Source organism: Schistocerca piceifrons, chromosome 1 (assembly GCF_021461385.2).
Source record: "Schistocerca piceifrons isolate TAMUIC-IGC-003096 chromosome 1, iqSchPice1.1, whole genome shotgun sequence".
Taxonomy (NCBI): Eukaryota; Metazoa; Arthropoda; class Insecta; order Orthoptera; family Acrididae; genus Schistocerca; species Schistocerca piceifrons.
In genome coordinates this window covers 616,142,757-616,162,383 of record NC_060138.1, presented here as the reverse complement: position 1 = coordinate 616,162,383, position 19,627 = coordinate 616,142,757, and positions in this window count along the sequence as shown.

Genomic DNA, 19,627 nt, shown 5'->3' with positions numbered 1-19,627 from the left:
CTGAGAGTATGCATTAGGAGTGATTTAAAATGGAATGATCATATAAAGTTGATCGTCGGTAAAGCAGATGCCAGACTGAGGTTCATTGGAAGAAACCTAAGGAAATGCAATCCGAAAACAAAGGAAGTAGGTTACAGTACACTTGTTCACCCACTGCTTGAATATTGCTCACCAGTGTGGGATCCGTACCAGATAGGGTTGACAGAAGAGATAGAGAAGATCGAACGGAGAGCAGCGCGCTTCGAGGATCATTTAGTAATTGCGAAAGCGTTACGGAGATGATAAATAAACTCCAGTAGAAGGCTCTGCAGGAGAGACGCTCAGTAGCTCGGTACGGGCTTTTGTTGAAGTTTCAAGAACATACCTCGGGAAGAGACCATGAGGATAAAATCAGATCAGAGCCCACACAGAGGCATACCGACAATCTTTCTTTCCACGAACAATGCGAGACTGGAATAGAAGGGAGAACCGATAGAGGTACTCAAGGTACCCTCCGCCACACACCGTGAGGTGTCTTGCGGAGTGTGGGTGTAGATGTAGATGTAGACTGATGGTATCCTTCGGTACTTGAGTCCGTGCCACGGACTGTGGTGCGAGCACGGCGCTCGTGCAATTCCTCTGTTTTTTTTTTTTTTTTTATTGGCACGAGTGTCAATGCCTCAGTTACGAGCGGTTGTATGGCCATTTCTTTCTCTTGTTTGCTAAAGATTCCTCATAAGTGCCACACTATTGCGTCACATTGGCCTTCCACTTCTGTGTGGGCAGAAGGAGCTGAAGTTACGCGGACGACTGCGAAGGGGTATTGCTGCTCTGACTCGGCATTCGCATTGCTGCGTCCACATCGGTGTTTCCTCTTGGAGCCACTGCTCGGGGAACCTCTCGCAGAAAACTGGCGTGGGGATGGACTACAGTCTTTTTGAGAAGCACGAATTATTAACGAAGGGGCCTAACTGCGCTCACGGTCCGAATTTCGCGAGGTGTCAGGTGCTACATAAGGTGTAATAAATCACGATTATGCGGTTCTGTGTGGATATAAATCGCAACAGTTTCACTAGTTGCGTCATTTCGTGATGGAGCGTTTGGAGTACTTTCAAGAACGACGGCTTTTACGTGGGTTTCAATGACCTCCATTGCATTGTAGTTTATCGTAATAGGCTTATCCGGGTTAATTGGTATTACGGATGAGTCGCGTACGACTACTGTCACAGTGTGTGACGTGGGCTGAGGCGAAACGACACAGATTGCACCCAACGCTACCGACGCATACGATTTTTCTGCGCCCGTACGCCAGCCCCACCAAGCGGAAGCTGTACAGCATGCCGTCTGTTCGGACAATTTTGATGAAAATGATCCTTAGCGTTACAGTATGAGCAAGTCTTGGGTTGTGCTTTGTAGTAAATAAATGCCCTATGTCCACGTACGATAAGGAACGACGGGATGTGCTGTTTGAATTCAATACGGAAACTTCTAACTCCGTTACAAACTTGAAGCCTGAAGCCCGATTTTTAGTTTTTCAACGAAATCACTTTCCCATACTGCATCAGACTGCGCTCAGTCATATGCGTTGGCACTTCAAACGAAAGACTGAATATGCGCACCTGTTCCCATAACCCGCGTGACACACGACCACGTCGCACACAGTTTCCTCGGGGTACCGGTATTTAAAATTTTTTGCCACCGTTTTCAGTAGCAGTCTTTTCGCACGTATCCGCCTCATAAAAATCCATAAAGAAGTTTTTCGTAATGAAATCCCACTAGACTGTGTATGTATTGTTATCGGTTAGTCCAAGTTTATCAATTATCCGGTCGTGAGCCTTGTACACCGTAGGAGGAACAACATCTTACTCGAAAATAATGTTCACCGTGTTTGACTGATTAATATTTTTCAATTTATTCATACAACTTCAAAACTACGCAAACCGCGAGAGAAGCAGAAACGCGACAGCGTAGTGCTGTGATGGGATGCCAACGGTGAGTAAAATAATGTGACAAAGGAATAGAAATAATTACATTTAAATCGATTAACATAGTAAAAATGTTGCTCAGAGTCATTTCGATAAAGATTTAAAAATATAGAAGATATACTGGATGTGACGAGATTCTAAGTCACAAACTCCTGCATTTGAAGCTGTTATCCTACCAATATAGCACGCAGCCAGCCCAGATCACAGAATATTTTTAACGCTGTTGCGTGTCACACGAAATTTCGAATTATTTTTTTCATCAATTACTCGTAAACGAGAGCCCAACAGGGTGAATAGCGGTAGTGTGTGATACTTGAAATCTTAACCTACATCACCGTATAGATAATTCCAAAAAGCCGATCGCACCGTTGGAGACCTCTCCTTGTAAGTCTCGAATCCGGATTTTGCGTTTGTCATGACCGTTCGCCTTAACCGCTTCGGCCCTCCGGGCGCCGTCCCAGGCCGACTCAGATTTCCAACTTATCGCACGCTGTAATGAAGCGCCGCTCGTGCATTGACCTCCCACTCGCAAATTATTGATTCCTGTAGGACGATATTAGTGCATCCACAGTGGAACAAATGTCAAGGAGGCACTCGCTCTTGCGGATACGTAACCTCTATATTTCTGGGTTGTCTGTTCTGTTGGCCACTTCCGACAGAATAAACACCATTCAAATATAAACAATCGCGAATCAAACTATAGTGGGGAAAAAATACTTCCATAAATTTCCATACATATGAACTTTTTTTTGCATGAGCGTAGTCAAAACACGTTCTACTGGCAGCAATAAGTGGTATTCTGGTTAGCGTAGGGAGATTTTCTCCGTTCGGAACTAGGTGCGTGCGTTCTCCTCTTCAGCAGCCCACTCGCAAGTCACCAATATAAAAGGACTTGCAGTAGGCGGCTGAACATCCCGAGAAGGAGTCTCCTGCCAAAATCGCCATATGCGTGTTAGACGAATCATAAGGTAGGTTTACCTGGAGAATTTTCCGGGAGTTTTATAAATTGGTATTTTTATAGATTTCTACGTGTTCTTTTCGAATTTTTACTTTACTACCTCGAATGTTTGCCACTCGTGCCATCGTATTAAAAAAAGTTCCCAAAATCAGTTTTTTATCATGTCGTGTTTCCGACACATTTTACGGTGAAAATAGTTGTGGAATAAATTAAACTAGCTGAAATTTCCTATAAGTTAAACAGCGACCTTTTTGTGTAAAATAAGTAGTTTTAGCGTAAGAGCACCGCAAAGTCACTCCAGTATGCATATTGGCTGAATATGTCATTTCTATACCACAAATGATGTAAACCATCTACTTTTTTTTATTTCTTTGGTATCCGCAGTAGGCCTAATCCACGTGTAATGCGCTATTACTAAGTTGAGCGAAATGTCACAAACAGGAATTTCCTCCATGTTATCCGCAACAGGATTTTCTGCTTTGTAGTTGGTTGGTTGATTGGGGGGGGGGGGGGGGGGAGGGAGCAAACAGCTACGTCATCTGTCCCATCGGATTTGGGAAGGAAGGGGAAGGAAGCCGGCCGTGCACTTTCAAAAGAATCATCTCGGCATTTGCCTGAAGTAATTTAGGGAAATCACGGAAAAACTAAATCAGGTCGGCCGGACGCAGGATTGAAGTGTCGTCTTCCCGAATGCGAGTACAGTGTGCTAACCACTGCGCCACCTCGCTCGTTACTTTTGTAGTAATCCTCTTTGCTCCACTAAAGTCTCAGTGTCTTCCTCTTCATCGCTACTTTGCAGTGGAACCTGAAAATTAGCACAGGTACTACTGCAGCTTGTGCAAATAACAGAGCACTTTCATTCAGCCATTGTGCATATACGGGGTGTTCAAAAAGTCTCTCCGCACTGCCGTATGATTGTTAGCCGCGCGTGCCGTATGATTGTTCGCCTGCCTGGGTTACTTCCCTTCAAGTGGACTCTCCCAACATTCTACTGTTTCGTTTATCTCAGCCATCGTCAGTACTATCGTTGGTGTGTGCCGTTACATGTTGACGTGTCTTGTGACAGCCAGAGCGAGAGCACCAGCAGCAGCGAGTACTGTTTGTATAAAGCGTTTTTGTACTTATTTGCTGCGCTTAGCTTTTAAATAGTTTTTCTGGGAAAACCTAGCGTAGTTTTCGCGTCTCGTATTTCAGTGAGTGTTTCTTGATTATCAGAGTAGCTCATCAGAAGATTATCTTGGGAATTTGTCACCGTATAGAGTAGGGTAAACATAGTTATGTGTAGGGACTGTGGTTGTTGTGAGCGGACGCAAGGAGAATTGGCCACTCTTCGGGGGCAGGTGGAGGCTTTGTCTGTTAGGCTCATCGAGCTCGAGGCGCAGGCGTCGGCTCGTAGTGGCGTTGGGGCAACTGTGGTGAGACCTATGCCTACTTCGGTGGCCTTGGAATCACATGGAACCCCTGATGTCGCTCCGTCTTCCGGCAGTGAGCATCTTACCGGTCAGCCATCACTCCGGGGTGAATGGCGGACAGTGGTGGGCTCGCGCGTGCCTGGCCGAAAGGCGAAGGTGGGATCTGGCCGCGTGGCAGCTGCCTTACCCCTTTCCAACAGGTACGGGGTGCTTCCTAGTGGTGATGACATCGTTTCCGAGCCACCACAGGATGCCTCGCCTGTTGGGCCAGTGGCCGATTCTCCGGCAAGGTCCCGACAGTCACAGAGGGCGGGCCTATTAGTTATAGGGAGCTCCAACGTTAGGCGGGTTATGGAGCCCCTCAGGAAAATAGCGGGTAGGTCGGGGAAGAATGCCAGTGTGCACTCGGTGTGCTTGCCGGGGGGTCTCGTCCGTAATGTGGAGGAGGCCCTTCCGGCAGCTATTGAACGCACTGGGTGTGACCGGCTGCAGATAGTAGCACATGTCGGAACGAATGACGCCTGCCGCTTGGGTTCTGAGGCCATCCTTGGTTCCTTCCAGCGGCTGGCTGATTTGGTGAAGACAACCAGCATCGCACGCGGAGTGCAAGCTGAGCTTAATATCTGCAGCATAGTGCCCAGAGTCGATCGCGGTCCTCTGGTTTGGAGCCGTGTGGAGGGTCTAAACCAGAGGCTCAGACGACTCTGCGACTTTAATGGTTGCAAATTCATCGACCTCCGTTATTGGGTGGAGAACTGTAGGGCCCCCCTAGACAGGTCAGGCGTGCACTACACACCGGAAGCAGCTACTAGGGTAGCAGAGTACGTGTGGCGTGCACACGGGGGTTTTTTAGGTTAGAGGGACCCCCCCTTGGGCGAAACGATAAAATACCTGACGGCTTACCAGAGAGGACATTATCATCGTTGATAAAGAACGTCCGTCCTCAGAGACCAAAAACAGGAAAAGTTAACGTAATATTGGGAAACTGCAGGAGTATCCAGGGCAAGGTTCCTGAATTAGTATCTCTTATTGAAGGAAATAGTGCGCATATAGTATTAGGAACGGAAAGTTGGTTAAAACCGGAAGTGAACAGTAACGAAATCCTAGACACAGAATGGAATATATACCGCAGGGATAGGATAAACGCCAATGGTGGAGGAGTATTTATAGCAGTAAAGAATTCAATAATATCCAGTGAAGTTATTAGCGAATGCGAATGTGAAATAATCTGGGTTAAGCTAAGTATCAAAGGTGGGTCAGATATGATAGTCGGATGCTTCTATAGACCACCTGCATCAGCAACCGTAGTAGTTGAGCGCCTCAGAGAGAACCTGCAGAACGTCGTGAAGAAGTTTCGTGATCATACTATTGTAATAGGGGGAGACTTCAATCTACCAGGTATAGAATGGGATAGTCACACAATCAGAACTGGAGCCAGGGACAGAGACTCTTGTGACATTATCCTGACTGCCTTGTCCGAGAATTACTTCGAGTAGATAGTTAGAGAACCAACTCGTGAAGCTAACGTTTTAGACCTCATAGCAACAAATAGACCGGAACTTTTCGACTCCGTGAATGTAGAAGAGGGTATCAGTGATCATAAGTCAGTGGTTGCATCAATGACTACAAGTGTAATAAGAAATGCCAAGAAAGGAAGGAAAATATATTTGCTTAACAAGAGTGATAGGGCACAAATCGCAGAATATCTGAGTGACCACCATCAATCGTTCATTTCTGAGGAAGAGGATGTGGAACAAAAATGGAAAAAATTCAGAAACATCGTCCAGTACGCCTTAGATAAGTTCGTACCGACTAAGGTCCAAAGCGAGGGGAAAGATCCACCGTGGTATAACAATCATGTACGAAAGGTACTACGGAAACAAAGAAAGCTTCATCATAGGTTTAAGAGTAGTCGAATCATAGCTGATAAGGAAAAGCTGAACGAAGCGAAAAAGAGCGTAAAGAGAGCAATGAGAGAAGCATTCAACGAATTCGAACATATAACATTGGCAAACAATCTAAACAAGAACCCTAAAAAGTTTTGGTCATATGTAAAATCGGTAAGCGGATCTAAATCCCCTATTCAGTCACTCGTTGACCACGATGGCACCGAAACAGAGGACGACCGAAGAAAGGCAGAAATACTGAATTCAGTGTTCCGAAACTGTTTCACTGCGGAAAATCGTAACACGGTCCCTGACTTCAGCCGTCGCACGGACGCCAAAATGGAAAATATTGAAATAAACGATATCGGAATTGAAAAACAACTGCTATCACTTAGTAGCGGAAAAGCATCCGGACCAGACGAGATACCCTTAAGATTCTACAGTGATTATGCTAAAGAACTTGCCCCCTTTCTATCAGCAATTTATCGTATATCGCTGGAAGAACGTAAAGTACCTAGCGACTGGAAGAAAGCGCAGGTCGTTCCCATTTTCAAGAAGGGTCATAAATCAGATGCGAATAATTATAGGCCTATTTCGCTTACGTCAATCTGTTGTAGAATAATGGAACATGTTTTGTGTTCTCGTATTATGACGTTCTTAGATAATACAAATCTCCTTCATCATAACCAACATGGATTCCGCAAACAGAGATCATGTGAAACTCAGCTCGCCCTATTTGCCCAAGAAATTCACAGTGCCGTAGACACTGGCGAGCAGATTGATGCCGTATTCCTGGACTTCAGGAAGGCATTTGATACGGTTCCGCACTTACGTTTAGTGAAAAAAATACGAGCTTACGGAATATCGGACCAGGTTTGTGATTGGATTCAGGATTTCCTAGAAGAAAGAACACAACACGTCATTCTTAACGGTTCAAAATCTGCAGATGTAGAGGTAATTTCGGGAGTACCGCAAGGAAGCGTGATAGGACCTTTATTGTTTACAATATACATAAATGACTTAGTTGACAACATCGGTAGCTCCGTGAGGCTATTTGCAGATGACACGGTTGTCTACAAGAAAGTAGCAACATCAGAAGACTCGTACGTACTCCAGGAAGACCTGCAGAGGATTAATGCATGGTGCGACAGCTGGCAGCTTTCCCTAAACGTAGATAAATGTAATATAATGCGCATACATGGGGCAGAAATCCATTCCAGTACGATTATGCCATAGGTGGTAAATCATTGGAAGCGGTAACGACCGTAAAATACTTAGGAGTTACTATCCGGAGCGATCTGAAGTGGAATGATCACATAAAACAAATAGTGGGAAAAGCAGGCGCCAGGTTGAGATTCATAGGAAGAATTCTAAGAAAATGTGACTCATCGACGAAAGAAGTAGCTTACAAAACGCTTGTTCGTCCGATTCTTGAGTATTGCTCATCAGTATGGGACCCTTACCAGGTTGGATTAATAGAAGAGATAGACATGATCCAGCGAAAAGCAGCGTGATTCGTCATGGGGACATTTAGTCAGCGCGAGAGCGTTACGGAGATGCTGAACAAGCTCCAGTGGCGGACACTTCAAGAAAGGCGTTACGCAATACCGAGAGGTTTATTATCGAAATTACGAGAGAGCACATTCCGGGAAGAGATGGGCAACATATTACTACCGCCCACATATATCTCGCGTAATGATCACAACGAAAAGATCCGAGAAATTAGAGCAAATACGGAGACTTACAAGCAGTCGTTCTTCCCACGCACAATTCGTGAATGGAACAGGGAAGGGGGGATCAGATAGTGGTACAATAAGTACCCTCCGCCACACACCGTAAGGTGGCTCGGAGAGTATAGATGTAGATGTAGATGTAGAACGTTTAAGTTTAGTTCCTTTGTTCGTTTGTTTCGTTTTTGTCACTGTTAAAATGCTAACCATTGAAGAACGTGTGTCTTTAGTCGAAAAAGTGTTAAAAGCTGTCGGTAAATACACAGTTTCAGTTCGTCAAACATATAATTCAGTTTTCCCGGAGAGAGCACTCCCACATCACGATAATGTACGAGATTTGATTAACAAATGCCGAAGTACGGGTTCAGTGACAGATGCACCGAGACGTGATCGTCCTAGCGTTTCGTTTGAGGATAATCTACTCGATATTTCCGATAAATTGTCCGTGAATCTGAACAAGACACTAAGAAAACAACCCCAGGAAGTTGATGTTAATGTCGAAACGGCCCACACATCTGTAAGGAAAAAATTAGAACTTTTCCCATACAAAGTGACAGTCGTGCAGGAACTGAAAAATATTGATCATGGGTCAAATGGTTCAAATGGCTCTGAGCACTATGGCACTTAACATCTGAGGTCATCAGTCCCCTAGAACTTAGAACTACTTAAACCTAACTAACCTAAGGACATCACACACCTGCAACCGTAGCGGTCGCGCGGAACTGATCATTGCAAGGGACTGCATTATTGTCAGTGGTTCAAAAATTTCGTTCAACAAAATGGAAGCGATATTCTTAATGAAACGTTTTTTACTCATGGAACGTGGTTTCATTTATCCGGGTGCATGAACCAGCAAAATTCCCGTATGTGGAGTACCGCAACTTCATTGTGTATTCATGAGGAATCACTTAATTCTGTGAAAATGGGATTTTGGATTGCAATTTCTAGACGTCGGATTGTGGGTTCCATATTTTTCAACGAAATAATAAACGCGCAACGATACTGCAGTGATTTTCTGTTCCAATTCATAGGAGAACTTGTTTTAAGTGAAATACTAAACGGTTATTTTCAACAAGATGGTGCAACAGCGCATACAGCTCGCGTTTCAATGTCACTGCTTGCTGCCGGTCGCGGTGGCAGAGCGGTTCTAGGCGCTTCAGTCCGGAACCGCACGACTGCTACGGTCGCAGGTTCGAATCCTGCCTTGGGCATGGATGTGTGTGATGTCCTTAGGTTAGTTAGGTTTAAGTAGTTCTAAATTCTAGGGGACTGATGACCTTAGATGTTAAGTCCCATAGTGCTCAGAGGCATTTGTCACTGCTTGCTGATGTTTTTGGTGACCGCATAATTTCAAATTGACTTTGTCCTCCACGATCGCCTGACCTAACACCACATGACTTTTTCTTCTGGGTGCAGTGAAAGCAACAGTCTATAAAAAGCGTCCAAAATCCATCGATGAACGGAAAACCGCAGTATCAACATTCACTACTTCTGTTGCAGAAGAAGTGTTACAGCTTGTGTTTGGAAACATGATTAGACGAATTGAATTGTGTAGTCAACACCAGGGGGTGGGGGGGGGGACTTTCAACATTTAATGTGAAAATCTGTAAGTAAAAATATTCAATAAGTTAATAACATGTATTTCACTGAGTTTCGGATCGGTATATTCACTGCGGCATACGGCACGCGCGGCTAACAATCATACGGTACTGCGGAGAGACTTTTTGAACACCCCATTGGGAAGCAGTTCTCGGGAGTCTTACTGGTCGTGAAGGCAATCGAAATATCGTCACCTTATTTCTTGTGCTTTGGCGGTTTCTACGTGTGGGCGGCAATCGCCTTCAGTTTTGGTCATCAGTTCATCCATAGAAAACTGAGACTTTCCACAATCCTAGTCGAGATAACACTAAATATACTGCATTGCAAATCGATCCCGTTTCCATACTGACAATTTTTTATAATTTCTCCAGTCTGTGGTGCATGGTACATTTTTTTCATGTGCTAATTGCGGTGCTGTGCACCCACTGCATCAAATGGTTCAAATGGCTCTGAGCACTATGGAACTTAACTCCTGTGGTCATCAGTCCCCTAGAACTTAGAACTACTTAAACTTAACTAACCTAAGGACATCACACACATCCATACCCGAGGCAGGATTCGAACCTGCAACCGTAGCAGTCGCGCGGTTCCAGACTGTAGCGCATAGAACCGCTCGGCCACTCTGGCCGGCCCCGCTGCATCCAACTCACTGACAAACTCGAGAAGCTCAACAATCGCTCAGCAGTTGACCCCATACTTCATTACGAGCTCTAGCAAGCTCTCAAGTTCCGTTTATCACCAATAATTTACTCACGCTATAGACAATATACGATGGCACAAGTGCGCCTGGTTATTTCTCGCTTCTAATACTGCTCTATCTCAGCAGCGCAGAAAAACGGGGGAGGGGTGCAACACCTAGGCGTTTACCCCTGCGACGCGACCCTTTATACCTGTGGCAAAAAAGGTTACCATACCAATTATAAGACATTTTCTCAAGTTTATTAGATAAAATTTTCATTGTAAAATTAGTTGGAAAGGAAGTATTACCAAAATAGTTTTTTTGGGTGCCATTATTTCAATATGGCAGCATGAGCGGCAAAGATACAACTTGAAACAGTAAAAAATTCGAAAGGAGAAAGTCGAAATACATAAACAAAACGTTTAGCAAAACTCCCGGAAAACTTTGCAAGTAACCCTCGTTTTTAGCACCAGATGAGTGTACTACGTTTCACTTCAGTCCCTGGTGGCGGACTGTCTCGGAAAATAATATCAGCATCTTGTACAACGTATATCAAAAAGATTCGACAGAGATTTCAGGACATATTCGTCACAAATAGAACAAGAATATTCAGTCCAATATCTGGTGTCCTGTAGCCCTCGACGTCAGTCTATCCTGAGCAGGCCACTTCATTTCTGCATAACTGCTGCAACCTACATCCGTTAGAACCTACTTACTATATTCGTGCCTTGGGGTTTGTCAGCAAATTTCACGTTCCTCTCCATTTCCATGATATCGCCCTCAAGTATATCACCCTTGTATAGACCCTCTCTATACTCCTTCCACCTTTCTGCTTTCACTTCTTTTCTTAGAACTGGTATTCCATCTGAGCTCTTGATATTCATACAAGTGGTTGCCTTTTCTACAAAGGTCTCTTTAATTTTTCTGTAGGCCGTATCTGTCGTACCCCTAGTGATATATGCCTCTACATCCTTACATTTGTCCTCTATCTGTCCTTGTTTAGCCATTTTGCACTTCCTGTCGATCTCATATTTGTATGCACTGTAAATGTTCATTGCATGATGATTTGAAAATGGATCTTGGTCTGAAACTAGTTATCGAATGAATAAAATGTAAACATTTGCAACTTGGACTGATTTTTCGTTCTCCTGAAGAACTTTGTGTTTGTTAAAGGGAATCTCGATCTCTCAGTTATAAAGAAATCATGACTTTGAAATTCCTTCAAGGGTGATCTGCGCTAACAAAGCGCAAGGCACTTACTGTATATCGGCTTTTCTTCTTGTTCTTTATGATATTCTCAACGAATTTATCCATTTGATTTCTATACTTCTATGTAACTTTCGTATTTCTTGCTGTTTTAGTATTCATGTCACCAAGTTAGAAAGAAATTGAAAATGTCTTTCTTCTCCGCCGTCATAAAATAGTTTTATCATCGGCATAACGATGAAACATTTTACTGGCGTGGAAAACATTTTATCGGCACAGAAAATATCTGACGTATTTTGTAAAATGAGTACACGCGCAATGACACAATTCTATAAAATGCTTTTCATTTTATACCATACCGAACGGTATCCGGACATAATTCGAATTAAAGCTATCGTTTTAATAAAACGTGACAAAAAACGGATCCTCATAACCGCTGTACGTCGAGCTACCATTGTCATTCCAGACAACATGTTAATTAGTGCACTCATTTTTAGTTATTCCATTTGCACACCTGTTTGCGGAAGTGATGAAGCCTGTCAGATACGGCACGTAAAACATAAATTCCCGACACGAATAATTGTTTCTATTGTTATTTCACGTCAGGTATCAGTTCAATGTCGGCGGATGGCGGGAGCTATTTGGAAAATATCATAATGAGCGACTGTTCCTAATATAGCACCATGTTACTTGACTAACACTGTTGCAGTATGGATGTTCAATTCGTAATTCAACAAAAGATTGGTAGCTGTGAGCTTGTTTCAGGCTTGGATTAGTAAACGTTCTCATACTTGCTGGCTTATAACGAGATTCAGAAAGATAGCCACAGAAAGAAATTTTCCACTGTAATACCATAGCCAAATAGAGTATTAAATATTCAAAAAAATACTCATTACAATATGCCAAAACGATGCAGACCTTATATGAGCATAGGGATCAGTATAAACTACAAAAAAAAAAACAAATCAGTGACCTTATCGTATTACAGACTGGAGAAGCCTGAAGAAGCATAACGTCCTGAAACACAATATTAGATATGATGTCAGCTGATAGCATTCGGCCGACCAGACAGTCCACAGCGTTCTGTTCGTAGCTCTGTGGTTTTATCGTTTCTCGGTTCATTCAAATCAGCTTACAGGAATGACGAATTGGTTAAAAGCTTCCCTGTGATACTAAGTAGAATATATAAAACCTCTGATGGTTAGGAAAAGAATCGAAATGGAAGAACGAAATGTGGGCAAAATATCGCTGAAATACCTTCACAAAACCTTAATGTTTTAGGTCTTAATGGAATTAATGTATAGAAACACAACATTGTAGTACATGAAGTGCAAAAATTAGTAATGCTTTCCATAATGATGATCGCTGTCTAGGAGTTTTTATTTTGGCTCCGCCGTATAATCAACGTCTGTGTATTACACGTGATTTATTCACAATAAAGGATGGCAGCCAAAAACAGTTGCAGGATAGAATTTTTTTATTAAAATTCTTAACCAAGGTTTCGGTACATATAAATATACCTTCATCAGAAGTACATTTCCTGAATAGAAAGACACATTCATTAGAAAAGCCATATCAACGAAAGTGAGAAACAGAAGCTTAAATAACGGTGAAATTGCTAAAGTAATACAGGCACACAATCTTTAGTACTTACTAAAATTACATCATGCACTGGAGAATAATGAAACAATTATGCCAAAAGGCGTCGTCAGTAATTAAAATATCATCTCCATTTGTACAACATGTGTAATGGGTACAGGATCAAAGCGAACAGTTTAACAATGTTACTTCGCCTATGAACTGTTGAGACACGAGTGTGAAGGCACTAAGGTAGATTGTTTCGCCGAGAGAGGGCACTTGCATATGCCAGACTCGCGCATATTACAATCCATAAATACATACATAAGCGCATCAAAATTATTAAAGGTTGTGTTAATTCAAACTTTGTCTTAATAAATAAAGCGTATCACGCCAATTAAAGACATTTATGTAAACTAGAAATATAGAACCAAATTTACCTGTGTCCTAGTGTCAAACGGATAAAGCTTGCGCTTGGAACATCTAACGAGAGAGGGCACTACTGTAATGCGCGAGAGTCTCGCGTAACATAGGCAGTGAAATACATATTAGCGAAACAACCAAAATGTTATAATAAAACGAAACCATCTGTCTGTATGAATAAAACATAGTAGTCATTTAACCACACATACACATTGAAATTCATAATTAACATACAACACAATATGTAGATCCCAACAAGATAGGAAAAGCGCATTTCACCGGCATCAACAAGCAAGAAAATAACTCCTAGTCAGCCAGACTATATTACATTAAGGCAATGAGGGGTTTGAAACTGTCTAAAAAATTTTTGTTTCGAAGCTGCACCTGTTCATTAAGAACAAAACCATCTTTTAGAGACAGATGCTTGAAAATCTCTAATTCTTCGAGCAAGTCTAGTTTGTCACCTTTATCAGCTTCATGAAGCAGCTCTACGTCGTCCAGTTCTCTTGGCGTGTGCTGTAAGAGCCATAGATGTTCAGCAAAGGTGGAATTATATACGTTTTCTCCATTTTTACCTAACTTGTGTTCTTTATACCTAACTTTAATGGGTCTACCTGTCTGCCCTATGTAATAGTTTGGGCAGTCGTTACAAGTAATTTTGTATACACCGGACTTAGTGCTGAGTTCTTCTCGTGCTCCAATATTATGAATTACTCTACGTTTGAGGCTATTATTTACGGAAAAAGCAACTCTATAACCGTATTGTTTCTGCAAAAGTCTTTTAATCTTATATGAAACGTTCCCATTTGACACCGAATTATTTGAAGGCTTTTATCAATGTGAAACAGTGTAAGAAGTTTCCATCTACTAAAGCTAAACTGGTGAAACAAATTATGAGTGACAGAATCAGTGACCTTTATAAGAAGAAAGATAAACTAAATGAAGAAGCTTACTCTTTGTATCTCTATATTACTAGAACTTTTAAAGATTATTTTAACTTTCACGTAGACAGTGTTTGGCATAGTGTTAATGAGTGGTTACACAATCGTAAGGTTGAAATTCAGTGTAGACATGATTTTAAACCTCATAAACTGGAAAATGTTACCCCAAAATCTAATGTTGTTCATGCAAAAAGAACCGTCATTTGCGAACACCAATTTTTCGACAGAGTACTAAACAAAACTTCTATAAGCTTTACCCCTCAAGAAAGCGCCATGCTAGCGAGAGGTTTTAAATACAATTTCATGCCTGATATTAACGATCCTAAAGTGATAGATAATTTTATTGTTGACCTTAAAGTTGGTCTTGACTCCGTAAAAGCTGAAAAATCCCAACAAAATAGGATAGCTCATGAATGTAGCGCAATTATAGAAAGAGAGGTCAAGTCGGTAAAAAACAGTGATTTAAAACAGAGAGGTGGTAACATTATTACTAGTATTAACCGTAAATTAAAAAATAATGAGGCTCTCATCACTAAATCAGACAAAGGAAATTCCCTTGTTGTAGCCTACAAAAGTGAATACATTGCTAAAACTTTGGCTTTTTTCGAAGAAAATGGTATATTTGAAATTGAGCATGATCATACCCCTACGTTACAAAAGCAAATTAGAGATACGTTAAGGAGAAGTAAACATCTTATGAAAGAGTTTCAAAAGAAAACCTTAATTAACATGAACCCTAGAGCACCTACGCTTAGAAGTCAGTTTAAGGTACACAAAAGTCAACACCCAGTTCGTCCCATTGTTAATGGAATAAAGAGCCCACATCACAAATTAGCGAGATTTTTACACACTAAAATTAAAGAAGCCTTTGTTTTTGAAAACAATTACTCTGTGAAAAATACTGCTGAGGTAATAAACAAGCTAAAATCAATAGAGATCACTTCTTCCTCTCGTTTGGTTTCTTTTGACGTCGTAAGTTTATACACTAATGTTCCAGTGGATATCACTCTTAAGATTATTGAAGGTAACATTCGACAACATAAAACTTTAAGTGAGCTACAGTTGTCGGAACTTATGTCACTACTGCAGGTTGTACTAGATTACAATTACTTTCAGTTTAATGGTAAAATGTATGAGCAACCATTCGGCTTAGCCATGGGTTGCCCGTTAGCTGGCATCTTTGCTGACATCTTTATGAATGCACTAGAAGATAATTTCTTCAAAAACAACCCTACGTTAGGCAATAAAATTTCTTTTTATGCTCGTTATGTTGATGATATACTCATACTATTTCAAGGTTGTGACCAAGATCTACAACAACTGTTTCATGTTTTCAACAGTTTCCACGAGAAAATGAAATTTACAAAAGAGATACAAAATAACGAGAGAGAACTCAATTTTCTTGATTTGAAACTTAAGTTATCGGGTAACACCATTAGCTTCGACATTTTCCGTAAAGAAACTTTTTCTGATAATATTATTCCAGCAGATTCCTGTCATCCTCAAACTCACAAGATCGCCTTTTTTCATTCTGCAGTTCATCGCGCTGTGAGCACACCTTTAGCACAGAATTGTTTTGAAAATGAAATAATTTTATTAAAATCAATAGCCACTAACAATGGATACGACCCTAAATTAATTGACCAAATTGCTAAGAAAAAAACAGCTGTAAAATTTTCTACTTTAGGAGATAACAGGGCAAAAAACTATGAGAGTAATAACTTTATTTCTATTCCATTTTTAGGGAACGTTTCATATAAGATTAAAAGACTTTTACAGAAACAATACGGTTATAGAGTTGCTTTTTCCGTAAATAATAGCCTCAAACGTAGAGTAATTCATAATATTGGAGCACGAGAAGAACTCAGCACTAAGTCCGGTGTATACAAAATTACTTGTAACGACTGCCCAAACTATTACATAGGGCAGACAGGTAGACCCATTAAAGTTAGGTATAAAGAACACAAGTTAGGTAAAAATGGAGAAAACGTATATAATTCCACCTTTGCTGAACATCTATGGCTCTTACAGCACACGCCAAGAGAACTGGACGACGTAGAGCTGCTTCATGAAGCTGATAAAGGTGACAAACTAGACTTGCTCGAAGAATTAGAGATTTTCAAGCATCTGTCTCTAAAAGATGGTTTTGTTCTTAATGAACAGGTGCAGCTTCGAAACAAAAATTTTTTAGACAGTTTCAAACCCCTCATTGCCTTAATGTAATATAGTCTGGCTGACTAGGAGTTATTTTCTTGCTTGTTGATGCCGGTGAAATGCGCTTTTCCTATCTTGTTGGGATCTACATATTGTGTTGTATGTTAATTATGAATTTCAATGTGTATGTGTGGTTAAATGACTACTATGTTTTATTCATACAGACAGATGGTTTCGTTTTATTATAACATTTTGGTTGTTTCGCTAATATGTATTTCACTGCCTATGTTACGCGAGACTCTCGCGCATTACAGTAGTGCCCTCTCTCGTTAGATGTTCCAAGCGCAAGCTTTATCCGTTTGACACTAGGACACAGGTAAATTTGGTTCTATATTTCTAGTTTACATAAATGTCTTTAATTGGCGTGATACGCTTTATTTATTAAGACAAAGTTTGAATTAACACAACCTTTAATAATTTTGATGCGCTTATGTATGTATTTATGGATTGTAATATGCGCGAGTCTGGCATATGCAAGTGCCCTCTCTCGGCGAAACAATCTACCTTAGTGCCTTCACACTCGTGTCTCAACAGTTCATAGGCGAAGTAACATTGTTAAACTGTTCGCTTTGATCCTGTACCCATTACACATGTTGTACAAATGGAGATGATATTTTAATTACTGACGACGCCTTTTGGCATAATTGTTTCATTATTCTCCAGTGCATGATGTAATTTTAGTAAGTACTAAAGATTGTGTGCCTGTATTACTTTAGCAATTTCACCGTTATTTAAGCTTCTGTTTCTCACTTTCGTTGATATGGCTTTTCTAATGAATGTGTCTTTCTATTCAGGAAATGTACTTCTGATGAAGGTATATTTATATGTACCGAAACCTTGGTTAAGAATTTTAATAAAAAAATTCTATCCTGCAACTGTTTTTGGCTGCCATCCTTTATTGTGAAGAATTTCAACAGTTGCTGCTGCAGCCATGTTTAAAATCTTGACACGTGATTTAGTTAAAAATGAGGACAACCGATTTTTGGTTAGAGTTAATTTTAAACAATTCCACGAATTTAAAGACACCGTATTCATGGTTTCTGGTGTTATATAATCGATATTAAATTTGCTTGTAAATCTCTTGATGTAGTCTGTCAAAGGTTAGTTATCAACCCGTCTGTCTGCCGGTGTTGTAAAGTGCGACACTTGGTTGTTTCATATAAAAGTCGTACTAACTTTATTCTAGCTTTTCAGTTTAGTATCACTGCAGTCAGTTAGCTGTCACATGACAATATCAAGAAATCTAGCTTCTGAGCAGAAGTAACTTACGACGTAGCACATGACCTATCCTTATATTAGCAGCTGTTAATAAACAAACGGTACAGCGTATTTTAAGCGAGTAACAGTAAACAATCAATTATATCAGTTATATTAATTGGTTTCCTTGCGACAAATTTAGAAGACCAGACTGGTGAATTAATGAAAACGTATCTAATCTATATGGCTACTGTTTAAGGTCTAGCTACTGCCGTAGCAACCGACTTCATTCAGCAGTGGGTTTCTAGACATGCCATGATGATGAGAGCTTTATGGTTATACATTTAAGAGTTTGTGGACATAACTTACAGAATTCCTCCACTCACTTTCGAAAACACTTTGCAGAGGCAGGCGGCACAGCGTTGAAATGTAAGGTGACCTGGAAGTCTACAAAATTAAAATCTATACACAATACTGTTGAAATCATAGTGCACAGTAGAAACCACCTTGAAAGCAATACCCTCTCCAAAACGGATTACGATCAGACGTGTGGTCCTGCATGTTTCAGAAGACCTGCTTTCGCACATTATATGGCATTACGTGGCATTAGATGAACTAAACCTTTCTTAGCTATAACAGATATCTTTTTAAAGTGTTTATTGAATCAGAGGACTCATAGGTGAATAAAATTTAGAGGAATCTGTTGGTCGAAATTAGTGGTGATCTGGGAGCTAGGACGTCTCAACCGCCCCGCCCTGTAAGGGCAAATAAAATATACTTTTGCAAAACTTAAATCGTCGTCCGTCGTAAGTGCATTGGCTATACCGCGTTATAACCAATGTAAGAAAAATATAAACCCTGAAATCGAAAGAAAGTATTGTCAATCTAACCCTCCGCAAGGAAACGTGTGATTCGCTACAGCCTTATGAAGACATCAGCGTGGTTTTCAAAAGACTTTTTTACCTCACAGGTTTTTGACACTACCGACTAAGATCGCAGTGTGACTGTTGACAAGGTGATCGAAAAAAGGAACATAGCAAACTACCACTTTTATTTGCATTGAGTGGATATTTGACATGAAATTTCAGTTATGAATTTGAATTATAGAGTATTGCTAAACCGTACTGTCCCGTACTAATCCCTTCTCAGAAATAAGTATGACAGACAAGACGATTAGTTTGTTTTGCCTGTGTCAACTAAGGGATCGGAATGTAATATTGAATGGCTGACTAGCCAAGTAGGTACTACACATGCCCGGTTGAACACTGATAGGAACGTGGCTGTAGGTTCAAATGCATTATCGGAAAGCCCTACCGAAAAATCACAGATTTCAGTCGGAGTGGCGAGGCCAAAATTTCGTTAAATTAAGCTTCGATAGACGGTAACAGAATGATCTTCGTACGACTCCTCTTTTCCAAGAAAGCGGCCTGTTCACTTTCACCAATTGAAAGCATGGCACTGAGTTTGACTAACTATGGCTGTATTTACATGAAAAAATAATAAAAAAAATAAAAAAGACGAATTGTGCAATTCGGAATGTTCTTCGCCCCCATAAGCACTGATGCTTTCACCTTGGCCTAACCACCCAGACTTCTACCGCTTTCTCACTAACCCGGCCCTCCACAAACAACGGCATCCCGAAAGTATTTTGTTTGAGTACTCTCTGATCAATACACTATCACGCTCCTTAGCGCCATACAATGCACCAATCAGAGCCCTATAAAAAGCGTGTGAGGAAGACTTTTTCGCGCACTTACGAACAGAGAAGATTACTAGAACCTTCTCAAAACTTTCACGGAGGGTAGGTGAGCCGGTGAGACGTTTCATCTGAAAATTCGGT